Source organism: Podarcis raffonei, chromosome 9 (assembly GCF_027172205.1).
Source record: "Podarcis raffonei isolate rPodRaf1 chromosome 9, rPodRaf1.pri, whole genome shotgun sequence".
Taxonomy (NCBI): domain Eukaryota; kingdom Metazoa; phylum Chordata; class Lepidosauria; order Squamata; family Lacertidae; genus Podarcis; species Podarcis raffonei.
Window position 1 is genome coordinate 52,866,848 of NC_070610.1, and position 11,265 is coordinate 52,878,112.

At 41.9% G+C, this 11,265-nt stretch overlaps 1 protein-coding gene across 1 annotated transcript in view; it reads right to left on the reverse strand.

Annotated features, from left to right (window-relative positions):
* Window positions 1-11,265, reverse strand: part of SYNPO2 (synaptopodin 2) — a 100,467-nt gene that overhangs the window by 9,454 nt on the left and 79,748 nt on the right. The window lies entirely within an intron of this gene.

Genomic DNA, 11,265 nt, shown 5'->3' on the forward strand with positions numbered 1-11,265 from the left:
GCTTTCACTTCCATTTTTAACTAACCACTACTTATCATTATGTACAAACCTGGGCAAATCTTTGGAAAACAAGTCAGCTTCAAACTTTGGTTTACAATCCTGGCTTGTTTCCCTAAACTGTAGTTATGCACTCTTTGGGGGTTTGGATGTGACAATAAATTGCAGTTAAATCAAAATGGAAGAAGAAGTTTCTAATCTCCACACATCCATGCCAGAAGACAACTGGGTACTGATGAAGACACAACCCCACGGCCCATTGACGTAACAGTAAACCAAACTGTACTGCACTCATTGCCAGCTTAAAGTGATTGTTTTGATTTTGTCTGTCGTTTGGTTCCTACAAGCTTTTGAGTTGTCATAATGAATACACTTCGTGCTAAGTCAGTACAACTCACTTCAGTTTCACATCTCCTTAAAAAACAACAATGAATAGCTTATTTCATGTACTAAGAAGGCATTCACTACTGCCACCTTCTGGATATCAACAGTAAAATCACACATGATTGACTACTAGAGCACGATACTAAGGACATTTATTAACAGGTGCAGTGTATGAGCCTGTCATTGCTTCAGAGTTTGGCTAAAAATCAATTGGCCATTTATGTCTGTTAATACTTGCATGAAGAACTGTATAATTACAGTCATACCTCGTGTTGCGTTAGGTTCATGTTGCGTCTTTTCAGCTTGCGAATGCGGCAAACCTGGAAGTTTTGCCGCGTGCGCAGAAGCATTCTGTGTGCTTCGCATGTGCACAGAAGCGCTTGTGCAGAAGTGCCGCTCTAGTTGCGGACTTTTCGGGGTGCGAACGGCACCCCAGAACAGATCGTGTCCGCAACTAGAGGTACCACTGTATTAAGCTTTTATATATATATATATATATGCATACAATATGCAACTATAAATTAAACTACAACAGGGAAATAATACAATATATTCTGGGACACCAAACACTCAAAATTCACAGAACCTGCAACATCAGAGCCAGAACTGGTCCTGGCACTTGCCAGGTTCACATGTAATGCTAAGCCATACACCTAAGGTTTCTGAGCTCCCACCTTCTTTCTCAGCTGTGAGGAAATCATAAGTGTTTTTCCAGCTTTATTTCTATTGTGGGAAAATGTTGGTTTCATAAGTTCATTAGTAACAATGAATGGCGGGAATTGTAAGTACAATATTAGGGAAGCTTGGCTGTTTCAAAGTTGCAACTGATGTTCCTCAGGGGGTTATCCCTAGCAGGTATGTGAATTTACTTATCATGCACAGTCTTCTGGGAGGCTAAATTGTATTAGTTTGTCAACAGTTTTCAGTACCTCTCCCACCACTGTAAGAGAAGCTAAGGCTCATACATGTAATACTAAACAATGGGTGATATCGAACCATCTCATAAGTAGAACCACTGAATAAATTAACTTAAATTATGCAGGTCCATTGATTTCATGGGGTTTATTCTGACAAACATTGGACAGCATACTATGGTTTTAGCATCATGTGTGAACACAGCCACAGAACAAATACTCATAAATACATGCATATAGTCACCAATATTTTCCAAATCCAAACAATTCATCTTCCAGTGTATGAAGCCTGTCCTCTCAAAAAACACACATTCAGTTCTATCATTTCCCAATGACATTTAGAATTTATTTTTAACGCAATGCTCCACCGACCACACATTGCCAGCTCTCTGCAGAATTCAAATCTCTACCTGACTTTTGAAAAATAAATTCAGCACTACTTTGAATTTAACGGGGTTCAGTTATTTTTAATGCAGGAAGCAGGCTTTTGAGAGATGTAAAAACCTAGCTAGCTAGCTCCCCCCAACACCTTTGCATTTCTCCACACAACTGTGGAGCCCCCATAAGCAATGTTATTTTAAGGCTTCTTTCTTCACTGCATGGTCCTAGCCATTTACAGACCATGTAGTGAATATATTATGGCACTATGCAGCAAATCTGACTTGACTATTTCACCTCACTTTTGCCCATGTACACCAACATTCTCCAACATTTTCATGACAACTTTATAATGAGCAATTTTCATCCCTGAATTGTAACTTTAAAAAGTAAAGAAGGTAAAGGAGCCCTGGATGGTTAAGTCCAGTCAAAGGCAACTATGGGGTTGTGGTGCTCATCTCGCTTCAGGCCAAGGGAGCTGGCGTTTGTCCACAGACAGCTTTCTGGATCATGTGGTCAGCATGACTAAAATGCTTCTGGTGCAACAGAACACCGTGACGGAAGCCAGAGCGCATGGAAACACCGTTTACCTTCCCGCCACAGTGGTACCTATTTATCTACTCACACTGGTGTGCTTTTGAACTGCTAAGTTGGCAGAAGCTGGGACCGAGCAACAGGAGCTCACTCCGTCGTATGGATTCGAACTGCAGACCTTCTGATTGGCAAGCCCAAGAGGCTCAGTGGTTTAGACCACAGCGCCACCCGCTCTCTTAAAAAACCACTTATTACAAACTTTCAAACACATATGACAAACTTTCACCCAATGAATCAGTCCATTGTGTAACATAAATACATGCACCTGTAGGCCCTAGAGGGTCTGTGGTGGTGTTCATTGGATAGAAGATGGAACAGTCCTAAGAATAATCACATCTTATCTCAGCCCTTGAATTACAGTGCTACTGTAGTCATAAATTATCTTAGTGCCTCATCTATCTCACATTACTGTTGAGAATCAATGAAGACTTCAATACACTTTGAATAATAACGACAGTATAGTGCTCTGTAAATAATAATGGAAACATTCCATAGGCTTGGTGACACATCCTGACCTACTAACTACGTGCATAACTCATCAACATCAGTAGGGACTACAGAATGGAATCCTGCACAAAGGAACACTAAACTTGGAAACAGAAGTTCATTGGGGGGCAGAGGGGGGCATTGTTATGTAGGCATGTAATTTCTCCCTACTGTCCTCTAAACTATTTACAGAGGGAGGGGGAGAGCTGTTAAGAGCGACACGGCAGCTCTTATTGCATCCAATGAATCATAGGAAGACCTTGGGATTCTGGAGCTGTTGTCAGACTATAACATTCACGGTTGCTCTGTGTGCATTTCAAATGCTATATTGGGCCACAATTGTTTTTTCCCCAGCTCAAGGAAGCAAACTTCTTTTATGGAAAGTTGTTGTCACATATTCCTCTCGAGTAAATAACAACTCCACCCCTGTGAATTTGGGGCTGGGGTAAGAGGTAGCATCATACATGTTTGCACACTGCCAAGTTATGAATTCATATTAGAGGTTGTATAAACGAAGCATGTAATGCTACATTTGGGTTTGTTCTGCTATACAAAGTAAAGTTAGATAGCTGATTGGCAAAGTCCTCAAACACTGTAGAAGGGGGGGGAAATTGAATCCTGGGAGTCCCTAACCCAAAGCCAAGATCTGTTGGTATGAGCAAGTTATGATCCAGCACATCTCTAGCTCAGCCAACTGATTCCTGGTGCAGCCATGCTAAAATGGCATAAGCCCCACATCTTAGCTCAGCTAGAGACAGCATGGCGTAACTCCTTCATTCTGGCTCAACCAGTGTTCGGCCAGCTGAGCTGAGAATGGTGGATCTTACAGCACTGTAATTGCTGAAAAGCAGGTATTCCAGGGGAGTGACATGGTGAGATCAAGTGGGGGTTGCATTTACCACTGGTTCCTAACTCCACTTGGCTTAGTCACATGACCTGATAAGCCAGAGCAACATACTCTGGTAAAATGGATAGTGTAAGTCAAACTCTATTTTAAAGCTTAGCTCTCCCTCTCTCAGGCTTAGGACAGCTGAACCAGCATGATTTCTGCTTCTGAACAAAGTCTGTAATACCACACTGGCTTAATTTAACTTCCGTCAGCTTCCTAATACTTAAGATTGCTCTGTAAAGCAGAAGCAGTCAATATGGTGTCTTCCAGAAGTTGTTGGATTGGTTTGCTAGAATTTGGAGTTGACTATCATGGACCTAAAGGGGGGGGGGGAATACAATGTTGCAGATATCTGCTTAAGATCAACAAGCCTGTCTGCTTATCTATACTGGTAACAGTAGGATCAGGGATGGACTTTGGTAATACAGAATCCTGAGAACAAAATTTGGCGACTCCCCCCAAAATATTTATTTTCACAATAGCTCCTTCCTTTGTTATTTATTATTATTTTGCGCCCCACGGCTTGGCACCTTGTGCAGAGGAACTGCCTGCACCACCCTAAATCCAGAGTTGGTAGGATCATCTGTCCCTAGAGTTAAGCCACTGCAAGAAAAATATTGAAACACATGAAGGAAAATGATCTTCCAATGTTGCTACCAGAATCAGCCCCATTGTCTCATACCCTGGCACTCACACCTTTTCAGAACTTACAGGGAGATTCCACACTGAAAAGCTGGAGCAGCTGAGCATCCCTGTAATCTGGAGAGTGCGCTCAGGCAAAGGGCTGGATACCGTGTGTAAGCCAGCTTGCTCTTATAGGGCTCTCCTTCCCCACTCCTGCAAGGGGCCCTGATTCTGTTCTTTCTTGCTTAGAGATTGTCACTCGTGCATCTTCAAGAACAGTCTTCTTGGTGGAGACTTTCCCAAACAACATGAGCATGTCTCTCTCACCGGGCAGAGGAGCTGCCCTTTTGGAACCTATTGGTTCTCCAAGTGCACTTGCAAAGGCTGCACGATTCCTCATTTATAGCCATTTTAACTCACCAAGTACTTGTTTTATAACTGGCTTTATTTTGTCTTCACCATTGCTAGAAATCTTGTCAGCTATATTTGTGCATTTGTAATTTTGTAAGGTATGGGACCTGGCAGTTACATCAACAATTTTTTGCATGGTCTGTGGTATTTTAAATATATATATTTCCTGCTATGGGGGGGGGGAGGTATCTTCTGGATGTTCCCTCACTGCAAGAAGTGAAATTCTCCTTGTGGAAAGCCCTCCAATCAGATGTCAAGAAGATAAAGAAGTAGACAACTTTTAGAAGACATCTGAAGGCAGCCCTGTATAGGGAAAGTTTTAATGTTTGATGTTTTATTATGTTTTTATATGTGCTGGAAGCCGTCCATAGAGGCTGGGAAACCCAGCCAGATGGGAGGGGTAAATAATAAAATTATCATTATCATTATCATCATCATTATCATTATGTTATATATGACTTGCATGATAATTGAATTGTTTGGTTTTTGTTATAATCTTCACTAGGAATTTGGATTGACTTGTTACAGCATGTGGGTTTTGTTATATTATTTTGTCATTTCTTTGAGTTGTGATTGTGAGCCACAATTTGAAAAAGTTTATGTACAAATCAAAAATCAAAACAGAATAGAGTAAGGTGCATCAAGTGCTTTGTGTAAGGAAAGGATACTGTACCTTCTTGTCCTGAAGACAATGTACTATCTTTCTAACACCATGATAAAAAAACCCCAATAGAATAACAAAGCTCAAACCTGGCAATAAAAAAAAACAATTCTATACTAGTACATTTAGCAAAATCCATGAAAAATTGAAGAAGGAGCTATATAAAGAGGCAATGAATCCATGCTTCCAGGATTAGGGGGCCACAGGATAGATGCCACAATAGAAATTAACATGCTCCATATGCTCACACTGACAGACTGTGGAGACACACATGGAAGGAGGTGCTCCATAAGGGGTCTGCGGCTTGGCTTGTGAAAAATAGGGGGTCCTCGGTAATAGCTAATTGGGAACCACTGATCCAGAAAAATGGAGCATCACCTATGCCTTCATGAGAGCAACACAACTTTGGACTCAAAGCCTGTCACTGTACTTCCAGAGAAGCTACCTTTATTAAATGCTTTGAAGACCTGAGCTTACTGGAGCCTCAGAAGGCATATACATTCCATGTCCTGGGTCACTGGTGCACATAGAGCTCTTGAAACCTGCAGGTTTCTCAGCCCTAGTCTGTACAACATTGTAAAGTTCCCGTATGTGAACTCTGTCAGTGTTTACGGGCATTGTGAGGTTGGCCACTGAATGGTGTCAAGAAGGCTTACTACAAAACACTTGGGTCTCTTGGGATGAGGGGCTTCAAGGGGACCACACTGCAGAGGCACCTCACTAGCAAATTCCATCTGACTCATTGTCTAAGCTGGATTTCACTAGAATATTAATGAGTGGAAAAAGCAAATACCCTGCTTTCAAAGACATGAACTCACTTCTCAGGGAAGAGCCATTAGCAGTGCCCAACCTTTTGTGTTTCCAGTGAAAGAGTGCTCCCACTCTGCCCCAAATAGAATTGTCTATTACATGGGCAAACATGTTTTCCACATCTTACGTTTACAAGATAACATGATGGGGGGGGGTTGGGACACCTGCAGGTCAGGTGAGGGTACGTAATCCTTAATCACCTGCTGCTTTCCCTCTGCTGTTGCTCTTCCCTGATCATGTCCCCCAGCTGAGCTTCTTTCTTGTTTCTGAAACCTGGCTGGGAGCAAAAGCAGGGAAAGCAATTGGGGCAAAGGAGGCACTGCAGTGGGGGAAAGGGTGGGCAGTCAAGGATTAAGTACACACGGCTTCTCCCCTACAGATTCCTCTTCACCATGTACATTCATGTAATTCAGCAAACATGGGGCAGGGAAGCTGCCTTTGCCCGCATGACATGAAACTCCCGCCTGGTGAGTTGCCTTAACCAACCTCATTGTGGCTTTTATTAGAAGGGGATGACGCATAGGGCACATGTGTGTAGGTTTACTATGGAAGTTGGAATCCAGAGAACATTAGCTTCTGTCTGTAGAAAAACACATTTCTAACCCACCAGCAAAAGCTTAGTAACTGGCAATTTCGGAAAACTTTAAATACCTTCCACAGCTCTCCATAGTTGTCTATCCCCTGCCTGTTTCATACCGCTGCAGCCTCTGCCTTAGCAATCTTTGCCACAAAATTCCAAAGAATTTGAAAACACGAGTGCTTGAAAAAACATTGCATTCCCTTGACAGATAATTCAGATTTCTGGGTGTGTGCTGTGCAGCCATGAGTGTAGACTGATCTTCACATCTGCTCACATCTTTCTTTCTGAGTCTTCCAATAAGAATGCCAGTTAATGCTTCTTTGGGTTGTGGTTGGGCGTGAGGCAAATCAGTCTGCTTAAACTGGACTGAGAGTCACCATCCACTGATGTCACTCAGACGACTCAGCAGCTGGGCATGGCTTTCAGTCATTCCTGCCCTAGGCCATATTTGAACAAGAGGTGAGAGGCGCTGTATTCTATTACCAGTTCCCTTTGCAACCCATTCCCTGTGGAGTTAAAAATGAAAAGCATCTAAAACTTTAGTCTCAACTCAGGAAGAGGGCAGGCTTTCCCTGTGTCATTGCAATAGATAGGTGCCGCAGTACAATTCTCAGAAAATATCCTTTCAGAGCAAAGATGGGAATAGCACATTGCATTAATCTATGAGCCCTCTTCCTACAAAGCCAAATTGGGCGGCTATTTTGATAGGTGCATTTTTTAATCCAGTAACTGCAACTCCAATGTTCTCATTCAGGATACTGTTTTGTGGATTCAAACACCTAACACATTTATTTGTCTCTGATTCAAACAAATTTTTTTAATTAGTCAACACATATTTACTCTTGTGGGTGCCCAGAGGGTGGATCATGTTTGTGAAATGCTTCAGCACATATCCAAATTGCAACCCACTGTGTCTTAGTTCAAACTTAGATTTTGAAGCAGTCACAAGTCTACTCACCACTGAAAAGGCAACTCATGTTGACTCAACACATTTAAAATAGTTGGGGAAACCAGACTGGAATAATTTATTCCTGTACAAACTTCTAGCAGAATGGTTATAGGACCCTGGGCCTCTCAACCCAATTTATAATCCACAGATATGATGAGGTCTACTCACCTTACCCGAAGCAGGATTCCCAAAAGGCAGACCCTGAGAAGCAGACAGCAACTTTGAAATGCCAAAATGTGGCCAACAGTAGCCACCCTTTGAGGGCCTGACCAGAGAAGAATGATAGCACATTTCTCAGATCGTCTCAAATTCACGGGGCAGCAGCATTGATTATTTTCTCTATTCACAATTTAGGAAAGTGAGCAACAAGCAGAAGGGAGAAGGAAAGCATAAGAGACAAAATCTGTAGGGGCTGTGCAATGAAGTTTTAATTTAATCTTCCCCTTCATGAGATGGTTCAGTATGAGCCTGGTGAGTGATTAGAGAAAGACATCACCAGGCTTCTCTCACTTTCCTCCCTCTGATAGTTATAGCAAAGACCAACATATATGACTGCAGAGTCATTAGCTGTAGAATCACCCTCATAACCATCTTGGCACCAATTCTGCACAACAAATTTATGACACTTCTGTTCTAGTAATGTCCTACTGAATTCACACCCTATTCAGATTTGAGTGCTTGGATTTATTTGAGTTGTTGATCAGACTGAATTCATTCCACCAGAAACTGAATGGCATTTTGAGCAATTTTGGCAGAAGGAAGGAGAGAAAGGAAAAGAAGGAAAGAAAGACCTTGAAACTCTTTTTCAACTGCAGATAAGAACATGTGAAATCAAAGAAAAAGCAAAAAATACAGATAAAGAAGAAAGGAACAATTTTAATGGTAGAGGAAAAAATACAGCAGATTGTAATTGGAAAATGAACAGAAAGAAGATCCCAAGAGGATTAAAATATTGGTACCGCATAATCTTAAATATGTTGTGCTGCAAAAGAATCCTTTGTGTACATATTTCTATGTAACATGGGCTGTTTACTTAAAATTGATACAGCCACATTTGACTTCCAGTATAGACTACTTCAGCTAACAAAGCCTACCCTAAATAAGTTGAGCTTTGGACAAGAACCCCACTGTAGTCAAAAGGACTTCTTATGACTAAATATGTTCTAGCTAGTCAAAAAGAGTTATTACATTTGCTCTATGGACTTTGGATAAGTCCTACATGTTAGGGAATGCTCCTTTTATGTGTGAAGTATGAAATATATGCCTCAAATGTTTCCTAAGTGTGGCACATTTCACACTTTTTCATTTTTGGATGGTGATTGGTCTACTTATATAGTACATGGCTGTTCGTTCAATATTATAGTCAAAATGCCTTCCACATGACTGGAGAAAAGCTGTTCTCAATTGCCTGCCCACTGAACGTAATCACATCCATCAGCACAAAAGTTTCCATCTACATAATGGAACTGGCTCCCTCTCCCATCTCCTGTGTGCCCCCATTCCCCCTCCAAAGCTGCTCCAGAAGTTTGGAAGAAACCTCAGAGCAGATTTAGGGGTTCCATAGAAGGCAAACAGAAAGAAGAGAGGGAGGGGAAGTTCTGTTGTGCGCTCCAATATCCTTGTGCTAATGGAACTACTTTAATGTATATCACCAAGGCAGATGGTAGCAACAAGGGAGGCTTGTTCACTGTGTGACCTAGTCTGTTCACACAGATAGGTATGGCTTTCTTACATAAATTTCTGTAATTGTGACATCAAGCCACAATAGTGGAAACTGGAACCAAGAAACTACCCATTGGTGTATCCCCACAGCCCTGAAGGCAGCGTAGGGTGTTCTCTATGAAATGCATGTTCAAAGGCAGTCAAGACATATTAAATTAAAGTAATTTTGACTGCTTGCAACATTATTTTAGTGGTATAGGAAGTGTTGCAGCATGTGCCCTTCACGCATTGCTGAAACCTTGGAAATTCAAGTAGTAGCTGTTTGTGTGAATTGGACTGTAGGCACAGCTCTGTTTCAGAGGGATTCAGTGATGTGAAGGTGAGCATCAATTTCAGCACTAGACAATGGGGCAACTTCTCCCATGAACACCACCAGCCATGGCAATGCACCATTCAGGCAATGCAAATGGGAATGAAATGGCATTATGGCCACAGTAGGTTTTTGAGGGCCTCCAGAACTTAGTATGCTACAATGGAGAGGGACTGTAACTCTGTAGATCACATGATTTGCATGTAGAAGGTCCCAAGTTCAATCCCTGGCATCTCCTGGTAAAAGGAGTAGATAACAAGAAATGGGGGTGGGGGACTCTGCTTTAGACTCCAAAGAGCAAGTGCTAGTCAGACTAGATAACACTGGGCTATATGGGCCACACAGAAGCTTTGTATGTTCATTTATATAAATTCAAACAATTTTCAGACCAGACTTGGTTGGATCTGTTAATCAGCAGTCAGTACATTCACATGAACTGTTCCTACTCAGGCACTTTCCCATTATGGTTGTATGTCCAAAATCCATCTAAATAATTTCACCAAACCTAAATTAATTATTGTCATTCATTTTGTGGTATTGGTTTAGCTAGAAGAGTGGGGAAAGTCTATCCCTTAACCTCTTTTTTAATCACCTCAGTGTGTGCACTCAAATGGTATTCAATGGAATTCAGTCTCAAGCATTACTGGAGATGTCAAATATTGTTCTTTTGTATCACAACCATAAATAAAATTGGCAGAACCTAACTCTGGATATTCAACCCAGCAAACATGGTGTGGTAACAGTGTCTTGATCCTCCTGGTCCACAGTGTATTATTACTCGAGAGTAGGGTGAAAGCACAAGAGCAGAGTGAAAAGAAACACCAGTGGAAGAAGCAGGACTGGAAAGCCCAAGGTGAAAACGAGAATGTGCCTCAGCGATCCGCAGAAATATGAGGTCAGGAATCATGACAAGTATTTATAAGGCACATACTGCTCTGGTTGCAAAACTGGTATTCAAGGACGTGTCCCTTCAGTTTATAGTCGCTATGCTTTCACGTGAACATATTGCACCACTTCCACAGCTGTAGGACCCAGCTCATCCTCCTGGCTCCTGTAATTTTCTACTTGTCAAAAACAGAACAAAATGCTAGGCCTGAGGAGGTCAACATTTCCCCCCAAAATGGGAAAACTTTGAATAGCCTCTCCAGCCTATGGCTTTCTTCTTCCAAATCTAGTAATATTATTTACCCTTAACCAGGGGAAGGGGGAAATTGAAGAGGTAATTCATGATTGCGGATCACCAGTTTACTCTCTAATGACCCAAGCCTGCAATTGAACCTCCAGTGAATGAAACTGACCAGTACTGATTTGTATAAATCATTTCCCTGTAGTTATGGGGTCACGGGATCAGGTGTAACACAGCCACGTTATTATAGTGCTTATGTGAGCTAAGCCATCACGGATCTGTCGTGGTGGTGTGTCGCCTTAAGCTGAGAATCAAAGAAATGCTGCTGGCGAATACACCACTTTGCATGCCCAGTGGCTATACAAAGAGGAATTCATTCATTTCCCTCCCCCCACCATATGGTTGCAGTGATAGTAGGGATGGGGCTCTG